Source organism: Gigantopelta aegis, chromosome 8 (assembly GCF_016097555.1).
Source record: "Gigantopelta aegis isolate Gae_Host chromosome 8, Gae_host_genome, whole genome shotgun sequence".
Lineage (NCBI taxonomy): Eukaryota > Metazoa > Mollusca > Gastropoda > Neomphalida > Peltospiridae > Gigantopelta > Gigantopelta aegis.
The window spans coordinates 71,679,357-71,686,563 of NC_054706.1; the positions used below are offsets into that span (position 1 = coordinate 71,679,357).

Sequence of the window (7,207 nt, forward strand, 5' to 3'; positions counted from 1 at the left end):
CAGTAACTAACTTAAATATGTGTTGTAAAAATTAATAAAACTTGATGGAATAAATTACTTATATTTTAATTAGTTTTCAAACAAATATTTCACCATTATATTAACATCTTCTTCTTTGGTTTTGCCCCCTTCTTTATTTCTTTTGCCTTTTTATTATTTTTAGAATACTAGTAATCAGTTTAAATCGCTAAAATACACCAGGAACACAACGGGAAAGTTAGCCCAGTGTCTACAGCGTATTGGGATTTTAAATTAGAAAAATAAACAGCTTAAAATTACCTGGATTTGTTCTTCGGCTATTTCTGCGTCTTGCTGCAGGTTTCACGAAAAGGTGAGAAATTTTAAATAAAATAAGGATTTAATGGAGATAATCTGTCTTTAGGGTCTCATTTCGCACCAAACCGAGAATTATGTCTTATCCCGAATTCTTCTTTTCGCTGTCGACATATTGATTCATGTTGTGGGCGCTACCTTGGTCGTACGAGACGAGCCGCCTTTTCTGCAAAAGTAAACAGAATGGGGAAACAAAAGAAGGAAAGAAATATTGAACACCACCTCACATTTTAAATCTACTGCAAATCGGGTGTTTAACATATGGAGGGGGAGGGGTGGGGTGGGACAGGATCTAGCTCAGTTGATAGAGCGCTCGCCTGAGGTGATGGGGTCATAGGATCAAACCACCTCAGTAGACCCATTCTCGGATTGTTTTTTCTCCATTACAATGTACCACGACTGGTATATCAAAGTTCGTGGAATGTGCTGTCCTGTTTTTGGAAAACTGTACATAAAAGATCCCTTGCTTATAATGGAGAAATGTAGCGGGTTTCCTCTGAAGACTACGTGATTGTGGTGTCGTTAAACAAAACAAACTAATTAACATATATCGTGCGTTTAACATATACTAATGGCGAGAGAGAGAGAGAGAGAGAGAGAGAGAGAGAGAGGGAGAGAGAGAGAGTGTGTGTGTGTGTGTGTGTGTGTGTGTGTGACGTTGATACGAAGAAATACCCTTAAAAATAAGACTACAGCATTTTGTGTTAATAAAAACACCAGGTTGACCAGAAACACTTGCATGTATAGAAATTGAAATTCTAAACAATAAAATCTAAGTAATGTCTAATTTCAATTATCTAAAACGTCTCTAATAGTGAACAAAATATTACATAGTGTTTAAAATTAGGGTCTGTCATATTAATTGTGTATAAACACGAAAATCAATTAAAATAAAAAGGAAAGTTATTTTAACTAACATTTAAGCTATCTCTGATGTTGCAATCAACTGACGAGGAAAGTAAAGAAAAGTTGTCGAATGGTTGAATTTGTGGCTGTTGTGGGCTTTTTTTTACATCGAAGGGAAACTATTTAGTACATGTGATATTTTGACGACGTAATAACTGATTTCTTTTAATGTGATTAACAGCTGTTTGATTTTCTAAATGATTTTTAAATAATATTTTTGTTTATATCCAATTAATTTTCACAGGCGCGTATACGGCAAAATTAAGCAGGGGTATGGAGGATATAGAGTGTGGCAAGCGAAGATTCTACGGGGTCCGTGTTATGCTTTACCGATACTCCCGATAGTACTTGCCTCCGTTTCAAGCATGCTATCCTCGGCAAAGACCTCAGCTATCTGGGCTGTCTCTCTAGTTGTTAGTAGTTATATAGAGTGGCCAGTGTAGTGATTTTGCAGCTCCACATTTGTCCATGTCACTATAAAGCCCATACAGGCAGGATTTTCATTTAATCATTTTTACTTTTACCGTTCAAACACGCTGTTCTGAGCATGTACCTTGGACATCTTAAGGCCCAACACACACCGAAGCCAGATCTGGTTCTGGGTCTGACTAGAGTGGCAAATACGTCATGTCTGGTGAATTTTGTCGTCTAGGACCGTTCTGTTACATGTTATCAATATGTATTAAGTGCCTTCATATCTTTAAATATATTTTCTTCTGTAAACAAAAATAATTATGATAATATATACCTTTCCTGTTGTTTATTAAGTGTGAAAATATAGCACATATTCTGTCATATGTTGCCAGATCTGTAGTTGACGCCAGCAGACCCATTTATCATAGTTTGACACCCAAAAGCCGATGTACTTTTCGTGTTGGGGTGTCGTTAAACATTCATTCATCTATCCATCCATCCATCAATTCATTCATTCATACATCCATCCATCCATCCATTCATTGTTTCATTCATTCGTTCCAGCACAGAAGCGATGTGTTTCAGTGTGTTTCTTTTTCGACTGGTGCCATGTTTGCCAGACCCAGACCCAGCTTCTGTGTATTTTGGGCGTAAAACACGTACAGAAAAGCAATCGCTCGCTATATTAAAGTAGGTAACCAAATTGTAGGTAACCTCTTCTCTCTCACTAACCACTAACAACTAACCATGTGTCCTGGACAGCCTAGATAGCTGAGGTGTGCGTGCCCAGGACAGCGTGCTTGAACCTTAATTGGATATAAGCCCGAAAATAAGTTGAAATGAAAATGCCGATTAAATGGATTAGCCGTTAGATCACTGAACATGGTCGATTCCTGATGAACAGCGAACAATCATAATATTTCATATCAGTTAGTAATTTAAATTTGTGGATAAATAATAAATTATACTCTCGCTAGAGTCGTTCTCGTCTAAATACTCTTTAAATATACAATTACATGTATATGCATTTAATTACTCATATGATCTAATGCTAGGCACAGACTGTGAACTGTCACGACGAAGTTGGCCAACTCAACGTTTGCGTTCTAATTTTCCAAACTCCCGACTTACAACGGGTGCGCTCAGATTAACAACTAATGGGTTACACGACGAGAATATAGTTGTAAGAAAGAAAGAAAGAAAGAAAGAAATGTTTTATTTAACGACGCACTCAACACATTTTATTTACGGTTATATGGCGTCAGACATATGGTTAAGGACCACACCGATTTTGAGAGGAAACCCGCTGTCGCCACTACATGGGCTACTCTTCCGATTAGCAGCAAGGGATCTTTTATTTGCGCTTCCCACAGGCAGGATAGCACAAACCATGGCCTTTGTTGTACCAGTTATGGATCACTGGTCGGTGCAAGTGGTTTACACTTACCCATTGAGCCTTGCGGAGCACTCACTCAGGGTTTGGAGTCGGTATCTGGATTAAAAATCCCATGCCTCGACTGGGATCCGAACCCAGTACCTACCGGCTTGTAGACCGATGGCCTACCACGACGCCACCGAAGCCGGTATAGTTGTAAGAATGCTCAGACTAGCAACTGGACAGTCGCAGAAGTCGTGACAGAAATTTGGCCAACCTTGTGCTGGTAATTGGTAGTCTGAACCTTGCATTATGTACACTGCAGGTCACAGGAATTATGCTATCGTCTTATGACGCTTGTAGCACAGTCGGTACGCCAGTCGTCTCAGTGCCTCGGTCGAAGGATCAAATCCTCTCGGTGTATATATTAGTTGACTGGGTTTTTTCCCATCCAAACCAGTGCCCCACAACTGGTATACCAAAGACCGTAGTATGTGCTGTCCTGTATGTGGGAAAGTGCAAGATCCATTGCTGCTATTGAAAAATGTAGCATGTTTTCTCTTAAAACTATTAATAATTGCAAATGTTTGGCATCCATTTACCGATGATTAAACAGTCAATGTGCTCTAGTGAACTTTGTAGAATAATGCTTGTTTTAATCTGATGAAAGGGATAGGTTATATACCTCAATTGCCAGGCCCGAAGGAACAGGAGGCGAAAATGTATGATTTTTTTGTCTTACTCTATATAAATATTAAAATATCGCTTGTGCGCCCCCGCCCCCACCCCCACGAACTATGGCAGTTTTGAGCCCACACTAGATATCTCCAGATATCGTTCCTAAGGGCCTGATTGTAGAAAGTTCGCCGAGGTGCGGCGGTAGGACTCGAGTTTTTCCCGTTCCAACCAATGTACCTCGGCTGTCGCGTGTAACCATAAGTTAGACATCAAATAGCCGAAGTTTAAAATGTCCTAAACTATGACGAAACAAATATTCAGTATTTTCTTTTTCTTTCCTTTAATCTAATGAAGTTCAATGTTTCGTCGCATTTGTTAACCCGGCGTTCCATCGCATGCATAATCTGCAACGCAAACTCCACACTGGCAAGATAGGCATTGGTGCGAAGAAATATGACATGCATGTTAACAAATCCGCAAAAAAGCCACAAGTCAGTGTGTATTGCAGGCGTCGAAGCTTCCGTTGATAAATAACACGAATAAACAACTGGCGAAATTTACAAAAAATCCCCATTGTAGAGATTTGTCAGGCAATATTGATAATTTCTAGGAAAAATCGTGATATCTTCCCTTTAGTTTATTCGTTCTGAGTTCGGAATCTCTTGCCATGGCGCAAATTGTTGGTACGAGCTGCGTCCGTGAATCGGGCCATTGTCTAACGTGTTACAAATCTGTTGGTGTCTATGAATATAATTCTACAAACTCCGCTCAACAGACACCTTCTGGCATTTGCTAGAATTTAAAGTATTGAACAAACGTGAGTTTTTCTTAAGTTTGTTCCCAAATCTTTACACGTCCTTGCAAAATTCGTTGAATGGTCTCTTGTGATAGTTCGGTTTTCAGTCCCGTTATGATGGAAATGCATAGAACTATTAAAACTAGATATTTTGGTGACGTAAAAGTGTTACAAAAATATGCTGTGTCCTGCAAATTCTTTACAAACGGTGTTGTTTAAAACTTCTGTGCGTCAAATTAAATATATGTTCATGCGATGTTTGAATTCTTGTTAAATGAGCATGCACTGTTTCGTTGTTCTAAATTTAAAAGCACAATTTAAACATATTACTTTGAGTTATGTGGTGGGTAAATTATTTATTTATTTATTTAATTCTGGTAAGAATAATAAATGCGAAAACAATTTCAACTTAACTCTGCGTAGGCAATATTATGCAATGCATTTTTACTGCATTTTTAAACAAAATATAGCATGGACATTTTTTGAAAACTTTATCTAACGCATTGTGAATAAGATTTTGTTTAATGTTTAATTTTATAAATCAGTTATCTTGAAGATTAATTAAATTATTTTATTCAACACTGGGTCGTTGTCGCTCAGCCTTATTTAATTTCATATTTCAAAATTCGATGTATAGCATGCATATCCAATGAAACATGATTCGCAATGTAAAATTCTGAAATAATGTTAAAGCACCGAATTAATTTTAAGAATAAAGTTCAGGGAAATTGCAGGTTGGTATACTGTTTATAATTTTACAGAATTGAGCTTTTGTAACCAAATAAAACTGTTCTAAAATAGAATAGACAAATAGATTATAAACATCAATGCAAAAGCAGGGCCGTAGCTAGGATTTTGTTGGGGGGGGGGGGGGGGGGGGCAACTGAGTAGTTAATAGTCTAAAACTCCTTAAAGAGTTAAGAAGAGAATTTTCTTTTAAGTTTCTATAATGCTTTACGGATTTTTTCCGCTAGCTACGGCCCTAAAAAGAGCTCTGATTTGGGTTTTTCCCCACCGCAACTAATGTCTCACGGCTGGTATATCAAAGACCGTAGTATGTACTGCCCTGTGTGTGGGAAAGTGCATATAAAAGTTCCCTTGCTGCTAATGGGAAAACTGTTTACATGTAGTTTATATTTACAGCTATGTAATATAGGTCGCGATACATATATTGTGTGTATATAGAAGAGGGCCTCGTAAGTTGTCATACTTGTGCCCGATTCTTTTGTTCTAGGTACAGTAAAATATGTTTTTAATCAATCAATGGGAAAATGAAGCGGATTTTCATTAAGATTATATGTCAACATTATCAAATGTTTGGAACTCTAGTGCTCTAGTGTTGTTATTAAACAAAAACTTTAAGTTCATCTGCTAAATACTGGAGTTTTTCGGGGAACATGGAGTTTGGAGGGGACGCGCACTTCAAACACCCTTAAACAAACAAACAAACAAACACTTACCTCTGATGATCCATCCTCTCAGCACGTCATTAAGTATTATTAGATCCATATACATTATATATTTAAAATAAATATGCTTATAAAAGTCAAACAACGATATGTTGGCACATTTCTGATTTTAAATAATATTCTGAAGAATGTACATAGTATGGCTTTGACATCAATAAGCATATTAAAACGCCAAAGCATTGTTGACGTCACACCAAAGTATTGTTGATGTCACACCAAAGTATTGTTGACGTCACGTTTTTATGGTAACGTTTCCGGCCATTTTCGTAAAGGTCGAAATACAATTGAAATGTATCCCCCCCCCCCCCCCCCCCCCGTTCTATCCGCGCAGAACTATGTGCAGTAATAATCAATTGATGATGTAAAAAAACTGAAAGAGCATAAAAACATTTAGGCATTAAAATACCAGTCATCTTGTTTATTTATTTAGACCTGTTTATCTTCTTTCTTCTTTTTTTTTGGAAGGGGGGGGGGGGGAGGTCAAATTCACAATGTAGCGTCATTACTGGGTGTTTCAATAAATATATGAAAAACCACTAAATTTAAAGTAGTAAAATGAAATTATTTGGATGGTTTTTTTTAAATTAATTTTGTTTGCTTGTTTGTTTCTTTATATATATATATATATATATATATATATATATATATATATATATATATATATATATATATATATATATATCGTACCGTCATATATATATTTACATTTTGCAAAATTTAGACTGTCGCTTTAAGTGAATGTACTTTATAGGTGGAATCTCGCAGTTTATATATATCATTTATCCAGTTACACTAGACCATCAACATTAGGGCTCTTACTGTCAAACGCCATTCTTCGATAGCATTTGGCTATACTCGTTATATTCTCCATTTTAAAACCGATAAGCGGGCTGCTATTCCATAGTTTTCTCTGCATCGGTGAGCGTCTATGATGTTACGAAATATACAGTTTGTTTGTTTTGTTTCGCGACACCACCAGAGCACATTGATTTAAGCCTATTAATAATCGGCTATTGGATATCAAACATTTGGTAATTTTAGCTTAAAGTCTTACACAGAAAAGGCTGCTACATTTTTCCATTAATAGCAAGGGATATTTTATGCACCATTCCATAGACAGGATAGCACACAGCATGGCCTTTGATAAACCAGTCGGGATACACTGGTTGGAACGAGAAATAGCCCAATAGACCCACCGACACCGATCGCGCACCAGAAAAGCACTTTACAGGGCCG

At 37.1% G+C, this 7,207-nt stretch overlaps 1 protein-coding gene across 2 annotated transcripts in view; it reads right to left on the reverse strand.

Moving 5' to 3' along the window:
- LOC121379294 (diencephalon/mesencephalon homeobox protein 1-like) overlaps positions 1-6,150 on the reverse strand; it is a 67,294-nt gene extending 61,144 nt beyond the window's left edge. For both annotated transcript variants that reach the window (XM_041507840.1, XM_041507841.1), the window contains exons 1-2: positions 5,963-6,150; positions 280-499 (exon numbers count right to left, since the gene is read on the reverse strand). The gene's annotated coding sequence lies outside the window, so the exon portion shown is untranslated. The remainder of the gene's footprint in view (positions 1-279; positions 500-5,962) is intronic.
- Between the last annotated feature and the right edge of the window lie 1,057 nt (positions 6,151-7,207).